Here is a 26,005-nt window from a genome sequence, read left to right on the forward strand (position 1 = left end):
ATTTTAATAACAAATAAAGCTAATTTCCCTCACTAGACCTAAGCCACTGGTATTTATGGGGGATTAAAAGGGGGGAAATCGTTAAAACAGAGACCTCACACCCCCCCAAAAAATGTCTGCCCGTGACATGAAGAATGAATGCATCGTTGTTATCCAAATTAACGGTCTTAAAGTTAGCAAGTTACAGAGGCTGGCTATCAGGGGCGCCTGCAGGAATTAATGCTGATATTTTGCTGATATTGTACAATATTTGTCCGTTCCTCGGTTTTAGATTTGTGCATTGGTCAGCAAAAAAGTAGCCTACATAGTAGGCTATAACATCCACATGCAATAACACAATTATGAATTTGAAAGTGATAGTAGCAGTGGTATAAGCGGGATAATCAACTCCGCGCCGTGCGTTTATAGGAAAATAATGCACTTATCGAAGTGTATAGTCCCCTCCGCCTGCGGCGTCGGGTCCTTATTACCACTTCACGGCGCGTCGTTCATTATCCCTTACACAATACTCATTTGGACAACGTTACACAGCTAAGTTACAGCTAAGTTACGTTTAGTTTTGTTCAAGCATTACATCTGATGTTAAAGAGTGTTGTAATGCTAGTCTAACGTTCCGACAAGCACACAAATTGTCTACCTAGCTTGTTATTGCCCATCTGGAATCTCCTCTAGCTTTCCTGCCTCCATCTTCCATTCTTTCTCTTTTCGTTGTTTAAAAGAACTTGCGATATCCACGATGAGTATTTGAGTTAGTGATTTAGCGTCACATTGTGTTCTGATAACCATAATAGATAGCCGAGTAAAAGAAAACAACAAGTAGCCTACTTGCGCGCCTGCGTGCGTAATCTCTCCTGCTCAAATGAAATATGTGCGCGTGGATATACAGTAGCTCTGCATTAAGTTAATTTTGATAACGTGTTGACAAACTTCATATAGAAAATTGTAAATAGCCTGATGGCATGGCATGCGGCTAATGGGATACTGTGCATAGTTGGGAAGTTATGGTAGGCCAATTTGATGTGAATACACACGCACAAGGGTAATTTTCTTTCCTTGATGAGTAGTCTCAAGGTACGCACAGTGCGTACGGCCGTACGCCTGCAGGCGCCACTGCTGGCTATAACCAGAGACACTTGCTTGAAAAAGACTTTGCTATAACTCAGCTGACAGTCAGTCCGACAGAAGGGGGAAGCATAGAACGCTGATGTCGGATTTGCAACAATTTATTCCGACTCCACAACGAACATTCTAAAATCCTGCGCCCCTTGCGTTTGTTTTGTTTTGGTGTTTATGGAACGTTAACAGAAGTGACGTCAAAAAGGATCTCATAGTGCACCTTTAACTCTTTAGTCTTCTAGATGGCATGGTATCCACTGAAATAAATCCCTTTGCAAATGCAATGGACAGTACATGTATTTTGCATCAGTGAACCATACAGAGTATCGCAAAATCTTCAATGGTGACATTAAGTTATTTTCTGCCTCGCCACAACTGTCAAATAGGTATGGCAAAATATTGCAATCTTTGTCTGATACACTTTTGAACTGTGTATTTATAGAAGAATGTCTGGCACTTGCTGAGGACATTAACTACATAGGAACAAAATACCTCCCAGTCAAAGCAGTTGGACAGGCCTGTGTTGAGGACAATATGGAGGACCGAGTCAAGGCAAAACATTGCAGGTTCATTGATCTTTGTTCATTGTTACCAATGCCAGTATGCAAGATTAAAGTCTTTGATCTACCTATGCAATGTATTGCAGTACCCTTACCACTGTGTTAAATGTCAATAACATCTCCTTTTCAACACTTTTGCAGAGAAATGCTTAAAAAAATGCAAAATGCAATGGAGGCCAACTGGGGCACATACAGCATTGCCACACATGGCCTTGGGCCAGAATTACTCAGAGGAGCATTTGCGCTGATGGACGCGTGCTTGTCCGAAGCTGAAAAATAAAAGTTGTGTTAACAAAAAAAAAAAGCTCAAAGCAATAAATTTGCAAAACATTTGACTTTATTTGCAATTGTGAGTTTTTCTTGGGGGTCAATACTTGAAGTGACAATACACTGAAGAACTTAAGAATTAAATCAACTTAAGAATTCATCAACTCATCAGGACAGGTGCTTTCATGAATAATAGAATTAAGTTGTTCTTGCGCATCTTTTCTTTTTAAAGTTCTGGATAACTGCTGCCTGCTGTCTAGCTTTCTTTATTTTTTTGCGGTAATCATGCAGAGGGGTAATTTTCCTTTTCTTGGTCACAGTGGTGAATTTTCCCATAGCCAGTCTGTGTGCTTTTTGGATTGTATTGTACAATTCCGGGGTCTGTACAAATGTGTCAGACTTGCTCCACTCCAGTAGGTCTGATAACATTAACTGTATGGAAGGGTTACCATTGGAGGCTTCAGACATGTGTGCATTTTCTTCAGGATCTGTGCAAATTACTGGAGGTTCAAGGGCATGTACGACATGTGTGCAAACACATCTTTCTCCAAAGCTATTGGCAATGCATGTGCACAAATTTGGAGTTTGCCTATTCACAATACTTATAGCCCCATCAGTATTAAAAATTGTTATTTCCTCTTCTGTTTGCTGATAAAGATTCAGGCTAATCATTTCTAGTGCTTTGTCATTTCTGATTTTTTCTATGTCCATACCTCTGCTATCTACCTCAAGTTTCAACAGGAGAAGATGTTTGCACATGTTTCCCATCTGGAAATAGGTGCACTCACATGTAAAATGTAGCAAGTCTACTTTGTACATTGTGTTGGTTGTCTGTGACGGCACAGAACACTGCCCAGCTTCTATCTCCAAATCTGCGCCCACGCCATTTTCAAACAGCACCGCAGCAGCCTGGTGAGCAGCAGGGGTGGATGGTGTCAGTCGTCCTGCTTCAGTGAGGTCATCCATGTAGCTGCAGTTAGGACACAAATGTAAGTAAAGTAAAATAGCAGACTTTGCCTCAGATAAGACCGTGTAGGCCAGTGACAAACTGCCAAAAGAACGTCATGAGCAACTTGAGCGACCAAAGCGACAGAATTATTATTTAGCAGCTGCATTTTACCAGTGACAAAAGCGATTTTGCAGCTTTGGTAGCTCTTGCTGTGAACACAGTTAGAGATTACTAACCTGTAATACTTTTCCACATCGCCACACAGCAAGAGGAGAAGTTGGTCAACTCTTCTGTTTGCCTGACCTCGAAGAAACTGGTATTTAAGAGTCAAGAAGAACCTTTAAAACAGAAAGCCATTCAAATTTAAACCCAGCAGAACACAATGTTGATAACTGCCATACAAACATTTACAGACCGCTTCATCATGCTTTCCCCCCTATTATCACCCGGTGAAATGGAATGCTGTTTTCTGATTGGCTGACAGGGTGTCCATTATTTTCAAGTAGATCTGGCAAAACAAATTAAATCACCGTTCTACCAGAGACGGTTGAAAAAGCGAGACAATTCACAGGAGGCTTCTTCCTGTTCCCCTATGACGTAGGGTTCGAACGCGCCACGCCTTTTTAGGAGACTTGGGGGAGATTTTTTACAATGTAACCCTATGGAAGAAATCTTTTTTTTCTTGGATTTTGCCCCAGCCTTAATTTATACAGTTTGATATTGAAAATGTTAATGCATTTTCTGTAAATCACATATGTTTTTCACATTCTGACACCGACATGGTATTTTTTTAAATAAGCAATTATGGAGAAAAACGACTTTGTTTGCCCAGTGGCGGTTTTAGGTACGGGCGAACCGGGCGGTCGCCCAGGGCGGCACGAGCGCTTAAAAAAAAAAAAAAAAAAAGAATAATAACAATAAACCTCGCAAAACGATTTTCTATTATCCATCACTTGTGTGAGGAATTAGGGAATTGGCGCCCCCGTTGCTCAGAAGGTAGCCTACTGCGCTGCACCGTGCAGAGGAAAGGGCGAAGGGAGGGGTTTGCGGGGGACAGTTCACCTCTGGGTCTCCTTAATGAAACGGGAAAGGGGGATGGGGATCCACTGTAGGCTATAGTAGCCTACAACAGTCTATTAGTGGGCTAAAATCAGTCACACCTTGACTTTCTTCTAAACAACGCACATCTCATAATGTTATGAATGCAGACCTATGATTCCTGCACATTTAATTAACTGTGTGAAATGGCTAATAAAAGTAGGTGACAAAACGATTAAGAGGTCACCCACCAGGTGTATCAAATCAAGCACCTAGATGATGAATGCAGACTGCATGGTGCTTGATTAGGCTAATAGCCTACACCTGTGACATGGACCTGATGAAACCCATGAATTGGGGGATCATGGGAATTTGTGGATTGTTGTCGACTGTCGAGTGCCAAACACAGATGGACAGAAAGCGGTCAAAGCCATCAGGTGCCCAGTTCCGAAAAAAAAGAAAAGTAGAAGAGGAGAAACGAGTAAAGGATAAAGGTATGTAATGTCCTATAATAACAGTATCACGTCATGAGTGAAGGGCTAACGTTAATGTTAATTGATAGGGCCTAGCCTAGTATAACTTTTACGTTTGTTAGCTTGCAATGATACATGCTTAGCCTATAAAATAATCATTCGGTTTTAACAAACACAACAACTCATTTCACCATGAGATGGATTATGCTTTGCAACAAAACGGTCAAGACCTCAAAAGTTCTGATTAGCCTACTTATTTCCATCATTTTGGTTAACGTTGCTGTTTAGACAACGCAATTTTCATGTAACAAGGTAGTTTCAAAGACGAACACTTGGCATTTGCAACAAATCCGTGACAGCAGTTTAATCACAACAATCATTCAGTCATAACTAAACGTGTGCAAAGCATAGTAGCCTATTCGAGGCAGTAACCAAATAACTAATTGTCCCTCCCTAGTTTAATATGACAGCAGACATTTAGCATGTATAGGCCGAAGGGCATGTTTATGAAATTTGCTATCAATGAATGTTTTGTTTTGTTTAAGAGCTAAATTGTAGCCTGAAGTCTTTTAATGACAATTTCAATTGCAATTTCAGGGGCACTTCTAAAATACTTTGGAGCATCCTCTGCCACTGCTCAAGATGAGCCACCCACAGCCCCTGTTTCACAGGATGAGGAGGAGCCATCAACCTCATCAGCTGCACAGGCCTCTTCTGAGGTGGTCTCTGTCTCTGTCTCTGTCTCTGTCTCTGTCTCTGTCTCGGGAGGGGGTATGCCTAGGCTGCAAGAACAAGTAATTTAATGTAGTTATAACATTTTTGATAATTTCTTAGTAGGGCTATGAGTTATGTTCTTCTGCTATGTGCTATGTGCTTTGAGTAATGTGACAATATGCTGTCTGATAGAAATGCCTGGAGCTGAATGCCCCACTGCTGAGGAGCCTCTGTCAACTGACCCTGCTAAATGGCCTACACTTCTGACGGACAGGATTCGGACTGAACTGGTTTGCAGAGGACCCTGTAAGTTGCCACCTGATTTTGTTTTCCAAAGGAGTGGAAGTGATGGGAGAAGTTGCCACCACCACTATTTTAAGAAGACATTAGTTAGTGGTGAAAAGATGGCAAGGAGTTGGCTGATATTTTCCATGGAGAACAATAGCCTCTTTTGCTTCTGCTGCAAATTGTTTTCCAAGAGGAACATTCATTTAATAAGTTCAGGATTGTCCGATTGGAAACATGCAGGTTCGTATCTCACATCACATGAAAACAGTCCAGAACATCTCAATTGCATGAAAGCATGGAAGGAATTGGCAGTGAGGTTAAGAAGTGGGAAAACGATTGATAAGCAGGAGATGGCACTTCTGGAGACTGAGAGGAAGAGATGGAGAGCAGTGCTGACACGTCTCATTGCTATTGTGCAGTCACTAGCAGTTCGAAATTTGGCTCTAAGGGGACACACAGAAACATTGTTCACACCATCAAATGGGAATTTTCTCAAAGAGGTCGAACTTATGGCCAGATTTGATTCCATTATGAAAGGTCACCTTGACCGTGTTGAAAGAGGAGCAGCAAGTCACAACAGCTACCTGGGCCATCATGTACAGAACGAGCTGATTGATTTGTTGAGCAGCAAAATCATATCTGCTATAGTGGATGACATTAAGCAGGCAAGGTTTTTTTCAATAATTCTGGACTGCACCCCTGATATAAGCCACACCGAACAGTTGTCAGTAGTCATTCGTGTGGTGTCACTGATGGAAAAGCCCCATATCAGGGAACATTTTATGGGATTTTTGGAGGCAGAGGAGTCCACAGGCCTGCACTTGGCATCCATGATCCTGTCAAGACTTGAAGAGTTGGGAATTCCTTTTGAAGACTGCAGAGGACAGTCATATGACAACGGGGCCAACATGAAAGGGAAAAATAAGGGAGTTCAAGCCAGGCTCTTAGAAAAGAATCCCCGAGCTCTGTTTGTGCCATGTGGGGCACATACATTGAATTTAGTTGTGTGTGATGCTGCTAAAGCATCTGTTGATGCTATAAGCTACTTTGGTGTCCTGCAAAAACTGTACACATTGTTCTCAGCATCCACCCAAAGATGGGCCATACTGAAAAGTCATGTGAGCATAACTTCGAAGATGTGGACAGACACAAGGTGGGAGAGCAAGGTCAAGAGTGTTGAGCCCATGAGGTACCAAGGAGCCGCCGTGAGAGAGGCTTTAATGGAAGTGAGAGACAGCACCAAAGACCCTGTCATAAGAACTGAGGCCCAGTCTTTGTCTGAGGAGGTGGGGTCATACCGCTTCTGCATTTGCACAGTTGTTTGGTATGACATGCTGACTGCAATACAGCATGTCAGCAAACTAATGCAGTCCCCAAATATGCATGTGGACCTAGTTTTGGGTCTTTTGAAGAAGACAGAGCAAGGTCTCCAGAGCTACAGGGCAAGTGGCTTTGTGACCGCACAGATGGCAGCCAAAGACATGTGTGAGGAAATGAATGTGGAGGCTGTTTTGAAACAGAAAAGGCTGAGGTCCACCAAGCGCCAGTTCTCATATGAGTCACATGATGAGCCTCTGAGTGATGCTCTCAAAAAGTTGGAGGTGGAATTCTTCAATGTTGTTGTCGATGCAGCCATGTCAGCCATCCAGGAGAGGTTTTCCACATTGGAAAATGTGGGAAACAAATTCGGAGTTTTGACCAATTTCCCAACTCTCACAGGCGAGGAGCTGGCAGAGCAATGCGAGGCACTTGGGACCACACTGCATTTTCAAGGGCACTCTGATTTGGACAGTGGTGAGCTTGTTAAAGAAATAAAGAGCTTCCCTGACCTGCCATCAAGCAGCATGACCCTCCTTGCCATCATCACTTTTATGCAGGAAAATGATCTCTCAGAGATCTATCCCAACTTTTGGACTGCACTGAGGATAGCTCTTACTCTGCCAGTCACTGTGGCTCAAGCAGAGAGGAGCTTTTCCAAGTTGAAGTTAGTAAAGTCATATCTGAGGTCAACTATGTCTCAGGAACGGCTCACCGGCCTTGCTGTCATCAGTGTGAACCATTCACTGGGGGAACAGATTTCATATGACGACATTATTGATGACTTTGCGTCAAGGAAGGCCAGAAAGGTCAGCTTTTAGTTTTTGTTTTCTGTTCTTAATGTGTTCTTAGTTCTTAGATGTGTGTGTGTGTTTTCAAATTTGAAGTGATTTTATTCAAGATTTTATATTATTGTTCTACTCTTGTTTTATTTTTTTTTATATTTGATTGCATGTTATGTTTGACTATTGTACAGTATATTTATGGGCAGCCGTGGCCAACTGGTTAGGGCTTCGGGCTTGTAACCGGAGGGTTGGGCTGGCAGCTCACTGCTCTGGGTTAGTGTGTGATTCACCTCACTGTTCACTGTGTGCTGTGTGTGTTCACTAATTCGGTTAAATTGGGTTAAATGCAGAGAACTGAATTTCCCTCTAGGGATCAAAAAAGTATACATTCTATTCTATTCTATTTATGTAAGTTCTAATACTGTTTGTGCATAATTGTCTCATTGCTTACAGCACTCTCAGCTGACAATCTTTTGCAATGTTATTGTGAGCCTATATATTTGACACTTTATGTCTATAGTGAATATTTTCAAATTTGATTTTATTTAATATTTAATATTATTGTTCTGCTTTTATATTTTTTTTTTTTTTTTTTTAATCTCTTTTTATTCACCAGAGATAACCAAATTACATACAAGAAATACATTTGTTTTACTTTTTCAATAGAACCCCCCCCCCCCTCCACCCTCATCCGAACATCTGTGCGTCTCAGTATATCAGTCAAACAAAAGACAGTAGTAAGTCACATGTACACTTATTGCCATCTTATACCAAATCAAATAATAAAATATACACAATCCAACAATAAAATCAGTAAAAAAAAAAATAAAAAAAAAATATGGCAGACTCAGGCCTTGGCCAACAAATCAACTTAGTGCTTTGCATGTCATTAGGGAATCTCAGGAAGGGACTGAAGTTTTTCAAAATATGTTATCAGTGGGTTCCAGATACCATAAAAAAGATCAGTGGATCCTCTAAGTGCATATTTTATCTTTTCCAGTTTCAGGTACATCATAAGATCCGTCAACCATACAGAAACCTTTGGTGGATATTGGGATTTCCAATGTAAAAGAATTTGCCGCCTGGCAATCAGAGTTGAAAAGGCTAATATATCTTTATACCTCGCCAACCCTATAAGGTTGCTTGGCACTGTCCCAAAAATTGAAGTATAAACATTGGGCTCACAGTCTATTTCTATAACTTCAGACAAAATGTTGTAGACCCCTGACCAGAACTGATCTAAACATGAGCATGACCAGAACATATGGGTCAAAGTTGCTGGGGCACTATGACACCTGCTACAATTATCATCCATGCCTGTAAATATTTTTGCCAATCTAGCTTTAGAAAAATGCATCCTATGTAAAACTTTGAACTGGATTAAGCTTAGACGAGCACAGGATGTAGTCCCATTGACCCTACGCACCGCCTCCTCCCATATACTATCTGAGATTGTCTCCCCCAATTCATCATCCCATTTTGATCTAATCTTATCCAGAGTATTATCACCATGAGAACTGATGAGTATGTAAATTCTAGAAATAAGGCCCTTTAAGTTAGAAGACACTTCCAAAACATCCTCCAAAACAGATGGATCTGGTTCGTTTGGAAAATCTGTAGTATTACCCTGGATAAAGTGGCGAATCTGTAGATATCTAAAATGGTTTGAGCGGGAGAGATTAAATTTTTCACATATGTCATTAAAACTTGCAAAAACACCATCCTTATAAAAATCTTTAAATCTGACAAGGCCCCGCCTACTCCATTCCAAGAAAGTCGCATCTATTTTAGCCGGAATAAATGAGTGATTATGACAAATTGGGGCTAGAATGGAAAAATTAGAGAAACCCACATATTTTCTAAATTGTTGCCAAATACGTAACGTATTAACGACCGTTGGATTTGAGGTATGTCTTGAAATAGCCAGAGGTATTCTAGAAGTCACTAAGGCTGGAAGTGATGTTGATAAACAAGAATTGTTCTCAGCTTCACACCAAACCATATCTGATGACTGACACCAATAAAGTATTTTCTGGCAGTTTGCCGCCCAACAGTAAAATTGTAAATTTGGCAAACCTAAACCTCCATCAGAACGGTGTCTTTGAAGGAATTTCTTTTGAATTCTAGGAGCTTTCCCAGCCCAAATAAATGAAGTAATATACCTATCAATAGATTGAAAAAATGATTTGGGCAGATAAATGGGAAGGCACTGAAAAAGATAAAGAAATCTAGGGAGAACATTCATCTTAATACAGTTGATCCTACCAACCAGTGACAAATTAATGGCATTCCATCTCTGAAAATCAGACTTTAATCTATCTACTAATGAAGCAAAGTTTTTTTGGTATAGTTCAGGAAAAGTTTGAGTCAAGTGAATACCTAAATACTTAAACCCATCTCTAGACATGCAAAAAGGCAAATCAGAGTCTTGAAGAGACCGGGCCAAGACATTTATAGGAAAACACTCACTTTTAGTTAAGTTCAATTTATAACCAGAGAAAATACTAAATGTTTGCAATATATTCAACACATGTGGAATACAATGCACAGGGTCAGATAAATATAACAACAAGTCATCTGCATATAAAGATAATTTATGGGTCAATCCCCATCTATGAATTCCACATATTTCTGGCTTTGACTTAAGCGCAATAGAAAGCGGTTCAATAACTAAAGCAAACAAAAGTGGACTTAATGGTGATCCCTGACGTGTTCCCCTCGTCAAAGAAAAATATTCAGAATGATTTCTGTTGGTGACTACTGATGCCTTTGGACTGAAATATAAAAGCTCAATCCATGATCTAAAATTAGGGCCAAAACCAAATCTATTCAAACACTCAAACAAAAAACCCCACTCAACCCTATCAAACGCTTTTTCTGCGTCCAAAGAAATGACCACTTCAGCCACTGTACTGGATGCCGGTGAATACAAGACATTTAGGAGGCTACGCACATTTGAAAAAGAATGCCGTCCCGTCATAAAACCTGTTTGGTCCAGGGAGATCACCTCTGGCATAACTTTTTCCAAGCGGCGTGCAAGTGCTTTTGCCAATATTTTAATATCACAATTAAGTAGGGAAATAGGGCGATATGACCCACATTCCTTTCTGTCTTTTCCTGGTTTTAACAATAAACTTATGGAAGCTTCAGTCAATGTCCTAGGCAGAGAACCATTAGCTTTAGAGTCGCTATACATTTCAAGTAAGAGTGGAATTAGTTGCCCTGAGAATTTCTTGAAAAATTCAACTGGGTACCCATCAGGGCCCGGCGCCTTTCCGTTCTGCATGGTCCTAATTGCATCCGCAATTTCCGTGTGCGAAACAGGAAATTCTAATTCTGCTCTACTGACTGGATTAATAGTGGGCATATCTAAATTGCTGAAAAAATTAAACATAACTGTATCGTCTTCAGGAGCTTCAGATGAATATAAATTTGAATAAAATGCCTGAAATGTATCATTAATTTCTATAGGATCAACTGTAAGTTCCCCATTGTCTTTCATAATACATGAGATATGTTGTTCAGATGATCTGCTCTTTAACTGGTGGGCCAAAAGACGACCAGACTTTTCCCCATGTTCATACATAATGCCCCGTGATCTCAACAACATCTTTTCAGTTTTTCCCGAAGCCAACAACTCATACTTAGCCTGAAGTTCTACTTTTTCTTTGTAAAGTTCTGGGCATGGATTAGCTGAATATTGGCTATCTATCACCCCTATGGCTTTGATCAAACGTTCTTGCTCTAGACGTCTACTTTTATTTAGCATGGATGTATATGAGATAATATTCCCCCTAACAACAGCTTTGAGGGTCTCCCACAAAATAGTAGGAGACACATCACCTCTGTTAAAAACAAGAAAATCATCTATGGCTGATGAAATCATTTGGCAAAATCCCTTCTCTTTCAATAAAGAAGCATCCAATCTCCATGGAGTGTACTCCACACTTTTGTGTGATAAACAAAGTTCTAAAAGTACTGGAGCGTGATCAGATTCAATTATAGAGGAATATTCAATTGTTTTAACCAAAGGCAGCAATGCACTATCAATGAAGAAATAATCAATTCTACTGTACGTATGGTGTACATGAGAAAAATAAGAATAGGCCTTGCTCAATGGGAAACGGAAACGCCATGGATCAGCACAGCCCACCTGATCCATGAACATTGACAGTCTCTTAGCCATTTTGGAGGGAGAAGTAGATTTTGGATTGGAACGATCCAAGGACGGAGTAATTGAACAATTTAGATCTCCTCCAAAAATAAGAGAATGGGAATTGAGACTTGGTATAGATGTTAGAACTTTTTCCATAAACCTCTCATCATCAAAATTAGGAGCATATATGTTCACCAATATGACAGGCTTAAAATATAAAGACCCTAATACAATGACATATCTCCCTTGTGAATCCTCTATTATCTTTGTTGGGCTGAAAGGAACTTTTTTATGTATCAAGATAGCCACCCCCCTAGATTTATGAATAAATTTCGAATGAAATATTTGACCCACCCATGCTTTCCTTAATCTAAGATGATCTTTCACCAATAAGTGGGTTTCTTGCAAAAAAGCAATTTCACATTTTAAAAATTTTAAATGTGCAAATATTCTTGCTCGTTTCACAGGTCCATTCATCCCCTTTACATTCCAGCTTATAAACCTGACAGCTTCACCCAAGTTTTGATTAAGCCTACTATTACTCATAACAAACTTAACACTGATAGGCCATAAGTATTTAACAAAACTGATTCACAATGACAACCCATGACGCACATCCCCATACCCTTAACCCTCCCCCACAAACAACAAAAACATAAACTGAAACCCATAGCGCGTGAACTGCCTATGTCTAAATCCCCAAAAGGGATAAACTGCAGGCTCGCTAAAAATGTCTTACCGGTAAACATCCCTCAATACTAGGCTACTGTATCTACAAAGATCCCAACATCTATTATTTAATTCACATCTCTATGAAAGTGACATACTTTTTTACCAAGTTATTAAAGCCACTGTTTTTTTTTTTTCTCTCAAATAACAAAATACTTAATTGTCATGTGGTCCAGGTCGATTCCTCTGAATTCGCATAAAGTCCACCACCTCCGTTCACTCAATGGACCGAATGCGCTTGTTGTAGAATTCCTGAACCTCCTCAGGCGACTCGAAGTTAAGCGTCTCCTCCCCCAAGAACACTCTCAGACGGGCTGGATAGATCAGGCGAAACTTCACTCCCTTCTCATACAACGCTTGTTTAACTCCGTTGAAAGCACTGCGTTTTTTCGCCAAGATAGCACTCAGATCAGGATAGAACCGGAGTGTAGCATCGTGGAATTTAATCACGTGATTCCTTGCCCAACGCAGTGCTGCTTCTTTTTGTTGAAACCTTCGAAAACACACCACAAATGCTCTAGCAGGCTTCCCGTGAGCTGGTTTAGAAGCCAAGGATCTATGAGCTCTTTCCAGTTCAGGTGGCTCAGTGAAAACACTCGACCCCAAACACTCCCCAAGTAGCTCTTCCATGAACTTAACAGGATCTTTGCCATTCTCGCTGCCCTCCGGAATGTTCACGATTCGCAGGTTAGCCCTGCGTGATCTGTTTTCGAGATCATCCACCCGATCCAACAATTCTTGATTAGCTATTTTCAGCGTGTTTATAGTAGCTTCAGCAGTGTTTAAGCGCTCGAAGTTTTCTCCAGCTATCGCCTCTGTGGAAGTTAGTCTGCCTTGAAACGAGTTGACGGTGTCACGTATAGCATCCACAACAGTCTGGAGAGGTTTTAAGGAGTCTTGAATTAACTTGGAGATGTCATCTGTGAGAACAGACCTCTGCTTAGCAAGTTCGGTCACAAGTTGAGGCATGGATACGTTATCTTCCACCAAGCCACTAGCCTTGCCCTCCGCCATAGTTGCAAGTTTGCTAGCAACACTAGCCTGTCGTGTTTGTTGCGAAGATTTCGATTTGCCACTCATTTCAGTTCACACAAAGGGTAGTAAACGTTATCTCGTAAATGTATGATCCCACAGAAACAAATATTTAAAACCAGGACGATGTTAAAGCAATATAATTTCCCAAGTTCACTGGGAGCTCTGTAATGCGTGTCTCACCCCCACGACGTCATACCGGAAGTCCTGCTTTTATATTTGTAAGTTATATTTGCCACTTTTATGTATATAGGTCTATTGTGTATTTATTTAAGTTCTAATACGGTTTTGTGCAGAATTGCCTCATTTGCAAAAGACTGCTTACAGCATTGCCAAATGACATCTCATTGTTTGCCATATCTTGTTTGTACAGAGTTGCCTGTTGCTTTTAAAAATGACATTTAAAATGTCTCAATAAAAAAAATGACTGTTTGAAAAAAAAGTGTTTTTTTTTGTTGGGGGGGGGGGGGCGCTCGGGGGGGGATCTCGCCCGGGGAGTAATTGAGTCTAGAACCGCCACTGTGTTTGCCACTTGTCTGGCTGTTTCTGTAATCCACTGGCACGCGATCAGATGCAGGTTCGGCCCATTCTAATTTCTGGAGCCCAGCACCCTTTACGTTCAGTCTAATATCTCCGCCATACTTCATCCGATTTTGTTTATCAGAACTTCCCCATAAACGCCACATCATAAGCTTTACGGTGATATATCGGTTAAGGAATTTATGGCGCGAATCTATTTAACTAGCCTACGTGAAATAAATCAAGAGTTGACATAACGTTTGCTTCAGCTGGAAGAGAAACAGGGGGACAGGTTGGCTCCAAGATGGCGCTGTAATTGGTTGCATCCACGAGAACAGCTATCGAAGAATGTTAATTTAATATGTAAGAACCTGTTTTATTGACTGAATTCCGTCTGTCCAATATAGAGACCGTCTTCATGTGAAACGAACTTTTTTACTTGATTAAAAGAAATTTCCGGTCATTATGTCAAATGCCAGTGGGAAGAGAAAAACTCAGCGCAAATCGGAGAATGATGCTAACATTCTCCTTGATATTGATGATTTCCACAACTATGCTAATGGCAAGGGCGCGATTGCACTGGCGAGTGAAGACTTTCCCTCTCTGCCTTTAATGCCGGAGAAACCTCCAGTTAAAAGGGGTAAAAATGAAATGGCTGCTGAGGATATAGTTGGCACTCTGTCACAGCTGATAAACACGAGATCGGACGAGTTGAAGAAAATAGTTGAAGATAACACTGCTCACATAACTAGCCTGAGGGGAGACGTGGAAGCGATTGGCCAGCAAATGGGTGAAGTGAAAAACAAAGTTCACCAACTAGATGTTGCGTTTGAGGGAGAGAAGGAACGTGTTGGTATGCTGGAGTCACGTATCACAGAGCTGGAAAGGTACTCACGACGGTGGAATTTGAAGCTGCATGGGGTATCCGAACAAGTGGAAGACAAAAATGTACGTCAAGAAGTTATCCGTATCTGCCAGGAGGTGGCACCGGAGGAAAGCGGGCATCTCCCTCAGGTCATTGATTCCGTGCATCGCATCGGAGAGAAGGCGGCGAATGGCCGTCGGAGCATCATTCTGCAGTTCTCCTCACGAGTGGCGAGAGCCTCAGTATGGGCTGCAGCCAAGGGGTGTGCCTACCTTCAAGACAACGGCATGCGCTTCGCGGAGGATCTCTGCAAAGCTGACAGGGAGTCGAGGAAAGCGCTGTGGCCATTCGTGGACAGAGCTCGGAAGAATGGGAAAAAAAGCCTACTTTGTAGGTGGCCGTGCCTTCATTGATAAAAAGGAAATTCCTTTGCCTGGAAGTATTTTGCCATGACGCTTTCCCCAACAGGTGATACCTCATTGTCTGAAAGTTAACTGTTCACACATGAAAAGTTTTTTGGGCCTATATGTAGGCCTAGGCCATATTATGTTTTTTACTAAAAAAAAAAGGTTATACGATGCTGTTCTCAGGGCATATCACCAAATTACTAGTTCTAATTTGAAGCTGTACTTACCTGTTTATTTCTTTGTTCTGAATTCAATACTATTTCTTTGTCTATAGTCTCTCTCAACGCCAGGGGTTTAAGAGACAATTTGAAGCGCAAGTCATTATTTTTATTTGCAAAACAATGCAACACAGACTTTTGTTTTTTTCAGGAAACACATTCTGTAAGTGATGATGTAAGTTTTTGGAAATCACAGTGGGGCAATGAAGCATACTTTTCGCATGCATCCACACGATCTGCAGGTGTTTGTACCCTTAAACATAAATTCACACCAAGTATACTGCACACAGATACAGATAAAGATGGTCACTATGTATGCACAGTCATTAACATTCAAAACGTTTTTTTCATAATAATCAACATATATGGTTACAACACAGTAAATGATAACAAAAATCTTCTTACTGATGTGGAAAGTAGGATACTTCACTGGCTGTCTAAGTTTCCTAGTGCTCATCTGCTTTTAGGCGGTGACTTTAATATTGCTCTGGATAACACAGTTGACAGATGGCCGTCAGGTTCTCAGACCAATACCAGTGCAACACTAAGATCTCTAATGCAAAGGTTTGATCTAATAGATATATGGCGAGAACATTTTCCCGTTGACATAATGTTTACATGGAGTAATGCGTCCAAATCTAGACAATCACGAATTGATTTTTGGTTAATATCTACTGTAGTAATCTCAAAAGCAGCACAAAAACAGAGATTCTCCCGACCCCTCTCACTGATCATAAGGCCATTAGGATTCATATTTCTCTTTTCCCAAGTTCAAATTGCCCAAGAAGCTCATATTGGAAAATGAATAGCTCTGTTCTAAGTCACACATGTGTTAAGGCAAAGGTTAAGGAACTTATCCAGGTCTTTTGGAATGAAGCTGTAGTAGAAAATAGGCATGGATTAAATGGGAGCTGTTTAAATTTGAGGTTGGGCAGTTTTTCAGAAGTTATTGTAGTTCTCTAGCTAAAGCAAAAAGAATTGAAGAGGAAAATATAATAGCGAAAATTACAACTTTATCCTCTATATGTCCCGATAAACTTACCCCCGAAGACAAAGAGACATTGTTTGATTATCAAGGTAAAATTGATAATCTATATAAAGCCAAAGCTGATGGGGCTTTTGTTAGGTCCAGAAGGCGCTGGTTAGAGGAAGGGAACAAAATTCGGCTTATTTTTTTAGGTTAGAAAAATCTCAATCTGTTTACAACACTATACATCAACTTAAAATAGGGGATGCAGTCTGCGATGATGCAAAAAAGATAGCAAACTTTTGCTCTAACTTCTATAGAAATGTATACAGTTCTCAATATTGTGAAGATAGTACCAACTCATTCCTGAATTCATTAGTTGTTAACCCAATAAGCAAGACTGATAAGGACCTTTGTGACTGTCCCATTGCTGTTCAGGAGATCATAGATGCAATAAAAAGCCTAAAAGTTAATAAATCACCTGGTGTGGACGGTATCACCTCTGAATTTTATAAGGCCTTCTCCAAAGAATTGGCTCCCTTTTTGTTAGAAGTCTTCAAAGAAAGTGTTTCTGAGGGCACCCTTCCAACAACTTTGACACAGGGTTTAATAACTCTATTGCCAAAACCTAAAAAAGACCATCAGATGATTGACAACTGGTGCCCAAGTAGCCTACTAAATAATGATTACAAGATTTTAGCCACTGTGTTTGCCAAAAAGTTAAAATCCATCTTGCATGAGATCATAGATGAGACTCAGTCGGGTTTTATGGAAAATAGACAAATTTCAAATAACATTCGCTTAGTACTAGATATAATTGACTATCCTGATTACGTTCAGAATGACAGTTTTATTCTTTTTTTGGACTTCTACAAAGCTTTTGATTCAATTGAGCACAAATTTATTTTTAAAACACTTAACAAATTTGGTTTTGGTGACTTTTTTTGTAGAACTATAAGAACTCTATATAGTCATGGTAATAGTTCGATTAAATTAAAGTATGGCTCATCCTCCAGGTTTGAATTAAAACGTGGCATTCGACAAGGCTGCCCCATTTCCCCTTACTTATTTTTGTTATGTACCCAATTATTGGCTATTCATATTAAGAACAGTGGTCTAAAGGGAATGTCTGTGCTAGACAGAGAGGTCATTATAAGTCAACTGGCGGATGACACCACACTCTTTTTAAATGATTCATCTCAGGTATCTGTTGCATTAGACATTATTCAGGTTTTTTCTTTAGCGTCAGGTCTTCATCTGAATGTGAACAAATGTGAACTAATGGCAGTGAAGGGCTGTAATACAGTTTCTATTTCCAATATACCAGTGAAGGATCAAATTACCTACTTGGGCATAGTTATAACTAAGGATCAGAATCTCAGGTGTAGTGCTAACTTTAACCCTATAATTGATAAGACCAAAAAAAGGCTTAACATGTGGCTACAAAGAGATCTATCTTTGAAAGGTAGGACTTTACTTTCAAAAGCTGAGGGCATATCCAGATTGACATATGCTGCAATAGCGTTGGGTGTGGATACAAAAATGTGTAAACATATTGACCAGTTTCTCTTGAATTTTATGTGGAAAAACAAAACACATGTCGTCAAAAAATCTGTTATGATGAACGACTACAACAAAGGTGGCCTCAACTTCATTGACTTTAATACACTAAATAACACTTTTAAAGTTAGCTGGATTAAAAACCACTTAAAGGAACCTGCTTCCAAATGGAACTTTATCTCTAGTCATGTGTTTTCTCAATTGGGTGGTTTAAAGTTCATCTTGCTTTGTAATTACAATATTGACAGGCTTCCTGTTTCTCTTTCAAATTTTCACAAGCAAGCTCTTTTGTCATGGTCTCTTATTTACAAGCACAATTTTTCTCCAAACACTTACTTTATTTGGAATAATAGGGATATATGTTATAAAAAGAAATCCATTTTTTTTGATAACTGGTTTAGGAATGGAATTTTTTTGGTAAATCAACTTCTTAATGAGCAGGGTAACCTTTTCAGCTACCAAGAATTTATTCAGAGTGTAAAAATACCTGTAACTCCTAAACAATTTGCCATTGTTTTTGATGCAATTCCATTGGGAGTGATCATGCTCCTGAAAGGAGGTTCTTATGTGACTCCTCAGCTTGATCCTCTTCATACATATGTTGGTAAAATATGCTTTGTGTCCACTACCTGTAATAATAACCTGAGTGTGCGCAATCTATTTCTAAAGGACTTTATTTCAGTACCTTGTGCAATCTCAGTTTGGAGTGGATATGCCAACGATGTATGTTGGGCCAAGACTTGGACTCTACCCAACAGATATCTACTAGTCAATAAAGTAAAGGAAGTTTCCTTTAAAATCATTCATCGGTGTTACCCAGTTAAATCCTTTTTAGTTAAATTCAGAAAAGATATTAACACTAATTGTACTTTTTGTGATACACACCCAGAATCACTCATTCATCTATTTTGGTTTTGTGACTCTTCAAGAGACTTTTGGCGTAAGATTTGTCGTTTTGTAATTGACCATATTTATGAAGCTTTTCAGTTACGTTTGCAGGATGTTTTATTTGGTTTTACCACTTATAGTAAAGAGCTGGAGGAGAAATACTTTCTTTGTAATTTAATTATTATTCTTGCCAAATTCCACATACATAAGTGCAAAGTAATGAAAATTAAGCCTTCTTTTACTTATTTTTTTAAGGATCTGGAAATTTATGTTAACAACATTTCTGCCTCACTGAACAAAAAGGCAGTCAAAACTGTAAATTTGTGTGCAAAATTTAAGATTATGCTGTAAATGTTTCTACTTTGTGTACCTTGTTATGTTTTATGTTTTATGTAAACCCCTGGCGTGTAGTTATTGTGTCTTCATGTTACATGTCTGTATTCATATTTGTTTTCCAATAAAAAAAAAAAAAAATTGAAAAAAAAAGAAACAGGGGGACATCTGTAGCACCGCATTATGTAATAACACCGCATTGTGTAATAATGTAATAAATGTGCACGCCATTATGTAATAATTGCCGCATTGTGTAATAATCTGCCGCATTATGTAATTAACTTCTTGAACGCAATATGTAATACAGTTTGCTGCATTATGTAATCAGTTATTACATATTGCGGTTGTTACTACATAATGCGGGTGTTGCGTTTTTTTTTTGTTGCCAAATGTAACAATCGGTGCATTATGTAATAACCAACCGAAATTGACATTTTCATTGAATAAAAACAGCTTAATAATGTGTATTTTACTCAAAATTAATGCTTACAAATAAGTATTAATTTAACGATGCAATTAAGTATTTAAGCAACTAAATGAAAAACAATTCAGCTGCAACATACAGCCTAACACACTGATCACACAATGGAACTGCAGAATAATGAGTGAATTTTAACAATGTTCTTTACCTACAGTAAAACAGGCCATGACTCACATTTCACACACATATAGCCAAACTATCAGTATATAGAGGGAACTGCCTATCAGAATTCCATTTGATTTATGCTGTTCAGGCACTTAGCCTAAGCCACTACTTGATATTGCTCCTCCTGCAAGGTACTGATTGGGATTCATGGTGTCTATTACTGGCTAGGCAAGGCCTGCTAATGTATGGCAATGTTTAAATGTAAATTATTAGGGCCCGAGCACCGAGGTGCGGCCGCTGAAGCAGCTGCACCGTAGGTGCAAGGCCTCATTGTTTTTGCTCAGATTAAATTTCTTCCGGGCCACGTTTTGCCTTTTTTTCACCAACTTGGCATGCTCTGAAACTTTTTAAATTTGGCAGCTATGTGTGGAATTGGTAACACTACTAAGTGACAGAGCTCTGGCCAAGGATGTGGCTCAGGGACTCTATAGCGCCACCTAACGTGTTGTCTGTTGTGGTAGACACATACATTCACGGAAATGGCCCAGATTTGGTGGATATGTGTGTTCTATTAAATTCAATGTTACATTTAAACTTAATAGTGAATCTTTGAAGAAGAATTTGAGTTATGATTATGATTTTTGCACATCACATATTTTGAAACACTCTCCTAGACGGTTTATCAAAATCATGTCATATATGCTCTAAAATGATCTTGAGTGGTTTCTCAAGAGGAATTGCGACCAGATTTTTTAATTTTCGAAGTATATTGAAATGGCGAAATTTAGAATTATGGCGTCTTATTAACAAACAGGAAGTTGGTGTTATAGGCAGAAAAAAGGTTTTAAATTGGATGTAACCTGGCAGCTATATGTGGAATTGCTTCTGCTAGTCAGAGACAGAGCTCTGGCCTAAGGTGTGGCTTCGGGACTCTATAGCGCCACCTATCAGCACGTTATCTGTTGTGGTTGACACATACATTCACGAAAATGAACCAAATTTGGTGGGCACATGTGTTATTGCTATCGCTAGTCAGAGACAGAGCTCTAGCCTAGGGTGTGGCTTAGGGACTCTATAACGCCACCTAGCGTGTTGTCTGTTGTGGTTGACACATACATTCACAAAATCAACCAAATTTGGTGGGCTTGTGTTTTATTGCTGCCGCTAGTCAAAGACAGAACTCCGGCCTCGGGTGTGGCTTAGGGACTCTATAGCGCCACCTAGCGCATTGTCTGTTGTGGTTGACACATACATTCACGAAAATGAACCAAATTTGGTGGGCATGTGTTTTGCTATAGCTATTCAGAGACAGAGCTCTGGCCGAGGGTGTGGCTTAGGGACTCTCTAGCGCCACCTAATGTGTTACCTGTTGTGGTTGACATATACATTCACGAAAATCAATCAAATTTGGTGAGCTTGTGTGTTATTGCTGCCGCTAGTCAGAAACAGAGCTCTGGCCTAGGGTGTGGCTTAGGGACTCTATATCGCCACCTAGCGCATTGTCTGTTGTGGTTGATACATTTACGAAAATGAGCCACAATTGGTGGGCATGTGTGTTATTGCTACAGCTAGCCAGGGATAGAGCTCTGGCCTAGGGTGTGGCTTAGGGACTCTATAGCGCCACCTAGCACATTGTCTATTATGGTTGACACATTAATTCACGACAATTAGGTAGGCTTGTGTGTTATTGCTGCAGTTAGGCTTAGTTCACACTGGCAGTCGAAATCCGATGTCTTGCAGATCCGATCAGAATCTGATCTTTCTGACTGACTGTTCTCATGGCCTGGCGCACGCGCTGAATCAATCAATTAATCACTTCCATCCCTCAGAATTACTTTGCAATTGTTTGTTGCAGTGCAAATGACGAAAGGGATACGTTGAAATCCTATTCAAGTGGTTCGACTGTTCAGATTGAGTCATATCTGATAGTTAGTGATATTGAAACCACCTTCTTATGTGGTGCGAATCAGCATTGTAAAAATCGCATTTCATGAGGTTTTGTGCAGTTCAGACTACCCAAAATTCAAGCTATATACAATCCAGATAAGCAAAAAATCGGATTTCGACTGCCAGTGTGAACTAAGCCTTAGTCAGAGACAGAGCTCTGGCCTAGGGTGTGGCTTAGGGACTCTATAACGCCACCTAGCCTGTTGTCTGTTGTGGTTGACACATACATTGATGAAAATTAACCAAATTTGGTGGGCATGTGTGTTGCTAATGCACATGCCCACCAACAAGTACGTAATTCTTTTATAGATTCCGAAATGTCCTGGCCCGCCATCACCGCTTGCGGCTATATTTATTATTATTAATTTTGTTTTGTTGTACTACAAACTAAGCAGGATTTAGACTGAGATACTGTGTCCTCAATGAACTTGAAAAGAAAACCTTAACCTTTTATGATAATGTGTTAGCTTAGCTTATGGTTGGCTATGTCATAGCTCTAACTTAGCCAATAATATAATAATATCTGACAACAGAAAACAGAATGCATAGCACACCCATCTTGCCTACAGAATTGCTGTCATTCATCATCCAGTTGACAATAAATTGGTTAACTATCAGAAGCACTTAACCTCCAAACTTGATCTCATGACTAATATGACTGCAAATATTAATTGAAAAGAACCCCTTGTGCGTTTAAATGAGCACAACCAAAGTTAAAAGGTGGATTGTTACAATGTAAGCTGAGCAATAGTTGACATACTGTCCTCTTACTTAGCATTTTTGAGTAAAATACACATTATCATGCTGTTTTTAATCAACGAAAATGTCAATTTTGGTTGGTTACTACATAATGCACCAATTGTTACATTTGGCAAAAAAAAAAAACCGCAACCCCCGCATTATGTAGTAACAACCGCAATATGTAATAACTTATTACATAATGCAGCAAAATGTATTACATATTGCGTTCAAGAAATTTATTACATAATGCGGCAGATATTTCAAAATGCGGCAATTATTACATAATGGCGTGCACATTTATTACATTATTACATAATGCGGTGTTATTACATAATGCGGTGCTACAACATCTTCACGTCTGATGGAGAAACTGCTGGATCAACTAAGGTAAATATAAGTAATTTTACGTTATTATTAGGCTACTTGCTGTCCATATTATTACACCAAAATCGTTTGTAAAAGTTATTTTTGCCTGTAATTACATCTGTGTGTAGGACTGGCACTTAAAAGATTTCTTCTATTTTGAACGATGTTGTTTGTCACGTAGCCTAAATGTTGGAGGAACTAGCTGTAATTTTGGTTAGCACCAGAAAAGGCTGCTTGCATTTTATGTCCCTGTGGCGTCGTCTGAATACAATTCATCCCCGTGCATGACTCCTAACTTTATGTCAAGTAGGCCTACACGTAAAATGTATTTCATTGTCAAATAGCCTTTTATTCCATTGAACGCACAATATACAGTTTGCAGCTAAGTTGCTTGCTTAGCTTGTTTGGCTGACAACAACATAGGCTTAGGCTAACTGAAGACTTGTTCACCAATGGTGATTTTATTTATTGACTGCTGTTGTCGTGAATGCATGATTTTTTCTTAACGCAACTGCAGTAAAATCCACGTGTGTATGTGTGTGTAATGTATGCTGTTTAGATGTGTTCATATCTCCTTACTTATATTATATGTGAATTAATAAATGTTTGCTTGACATCTGGTAAAGTTTAGTCAAGGGAATACAGTAGGTCTACTGTAAGTAGTGAGCTGATATTACCTCTCCAAGCTGTGAGTCCTCAAGTAGCCAACAATACTTAGTGAAAAGAGTTATGGTTGGTTGTGATTAAGAGTATGTGGAAGTGATGTATAATAAAGCTAAACAACCTATTCACTCAGACTTGTTTTTTCCCCCACAGATGGCTGGAGACAAGTAGGCCTAGCCTACGTGCAACTACATGGGGTGGAAGCACCCGACTGCAAATATGAAGTTGTTTGAGTCATTTCTAAATAAAATGAAAAACATAGTTTTCCTTTTGCAAACCCAATACCTGTTCCAGTGTCTGTCATGTTTTCATAGTAGAATGTAGCACACGGAGAACCAGTCACCATCAGCTGTTCTGTACATCAGCTTTTGCCTGTCCTCCACACTTTTGATTTAGCCCCCATATTTAGTTAAAGATTTAGATGGTAAAACATCTTGACCATGACCATTATCTGTATTTTTGGGGCAAATGTCAAAAACATGAAAACATTCTACCCTTTAAAAATTCTAGTAGTTACTGCAACTTAAGTTATGAGTGAATTGATTATAACTTCTGATCAAAGGTGATGAATTGATTGGGGGTTTTTTTTCACTGAGTAGATGACAACATTGTGAGTCTCAAATACACTCTAGGTTTTTCTGTATTTACAACAGAAATTGGGGGGAAATTAGATTAATCTTGATAAATTGGTTTGTAGGGGTTACATTTAAAAAAAAAAATATGTGTTCTCCTCAACCTTATTAAAGACATTTTATACCATGTTAACAAGCTCTTTCTCCTGAATACAATGGTGGGTATAATGTATCTCTTATGTAGCATAACCACCATAGACTAAAAAATAACCACACAATAACCCTTTCTGTGCCACAAGGGCATCAAGTATAAACAAATGGAATGTTCTGTCGAAGCATTATGACACGCATATTTAGGAGACAGGAAGTGTGTACAATTCCATCCCATTGTAAATGCCTGAGCTGCTTCATCTTGGGTATTTAAGTACCTTTGGTTCTACATCAATGCATTTTGAATGGTAACTATAGTGACCATAGAAAACTACAGTTGAACTAGCAAGCAACAATCGAATCAGCTGTTCTCATCAATCTCACTGTGGTCAATAACCGAAGAGAACTAGTACAGCAACTTAGCAGGTAGTTAGCTCCTATTAAAAGTGAACCGCATGCTTCTTTTATGTTTCAAATGCTTAGGCCTACTTATTGTCTATACAAGTGAGTTGTAATCGGTTGATAAGCGGAATAACATCCTTCGAGGTGTCCCGTTATTGGGAAGTAATGGACTTGGCGGAAGCAAACAGCTGTTCTAAGCTTCAACCTCGTCCACTATTTCCCGATAACGTGACACCTCGGCGGGCTTTATACTTTACATGTTTAATAGGCTTATCAGGCCAATGCCACAACTAAAACTGGCCCATTTGTATTGAAATGAGGGGTCTGCATTTCCCCCTTGCTAAAATAGAACACAGAACATTAATGGACATTTATTCTTCTCCCTCTGCTTCGACCCTCTCTGGTAAATACCTTTCAGCCTTGTTGTTGGTCTCACTGGTACAGTGATAGAACTTTCTTCCAAAGTTCACCCATAGCTCTGCATAACTAAACCAATTGGTCTTCAGGTAACTTGATACGTGGGGACTACCCAAAAAGGTGTCGATTTCAATGCATTGCTTGACAGACACTGGCAAATTCTTCCTCCTGAGGGGAAACATATTTAATCTGTGAGTTTTTATATGCAAATATAAAAATGACAAGGACAACTTGCACAGGGGTTATGAATGTTAAGAATATAAATCTAGTAGGCCTTACCGTCAGGCATGCTTTCAATAATGCCATCGCATGAATGACCACATTTCTTTCTTCAGGGTTCAAATGACCTCCATCTTTCTTCACAAGCCACCGGTTGACAGCCTATAACAGCATAAATTGATACAACACACATGTTGTGTCAGTCACAAGGCAGTTGTAGTTTTCATTACATGGCCACAAGGGAGTTTGTTATTGTTATGTTATTGAGTTGCAATATAACTCCTATATCCCAATTTTTTCCTAGAAAGTTCTTCATTGAGGATTTTAAATGTAATTTTTACAAATAACACAAGATACTTGTGCATGTAAGGAAGAGCACCTTTGGGGGGGAAATTAAGCCTAATTGACTAATACTTACAAACTGGGCATTCTTGATCATCTCTCCACAGGGGTCAGCCCACTAAATATCCTATCTGTACTGCCTGTTAACAATAACTCTGTCCTGACCTTACTGTAGCACACTTGAATTCTTCTACCAGGTTATCTATTGGCAGCCGAAGTACAGTATGCCCTTTCCATAAAGAGGTACCCCACTTACTTTGGCAAAGTAAGAGTAAGTGGAGGGCCACACATTGGACGACTGCAATTAAACATAGTTACAAGATTAAATTAATTTAATACAAATGATCTATTAGACTACTTAAGTCACCTCAACTTTGCCAGCCATGCAGATTCAAGCTTGTCATCAATTACTCCAATGC

General features: G+C 39.5%; 1 long non-coding RNA gene across 1 annotated transcript; it reads right to left on the reverse strand.

Annotated features, from left to right (window-relative positions):
• Nucleotides 1-2,085: 2,085 nt before the first annotated feature.
• LOC134083190 (uncharacterized) lies at nt 2,086-25,408 on the reverse strand. Its single transcript, XR_009939719.1, has 4 exons — nt 25,305-25,408; nt 25,020-25,193; nt 3,129-3,230; nt 2,086-2,913 (listed from the first exon to the last, which is right to left on the reverse strand). It is a non-coding gene; the product is annotated as an uncharacterized LOC134083190 (long non-coding RNA).
• Nucleotides 25,409-26,005: the final 597 nt, after the last annotated feature.

Source organism: Sardina pilchardus, chromosome 6, assembly GCF_963854185.1.
Source record: "Sardina pilchardus chromosome 6, fSarPil1.1, whole genome shotgun sequence".
Taxonomy (NCBI): Eukaryota; Metazoa; Chordata; class Actinopteri; order Clupeiformes; family Clupeidae; genus Sardina; species Sardina pilchardus.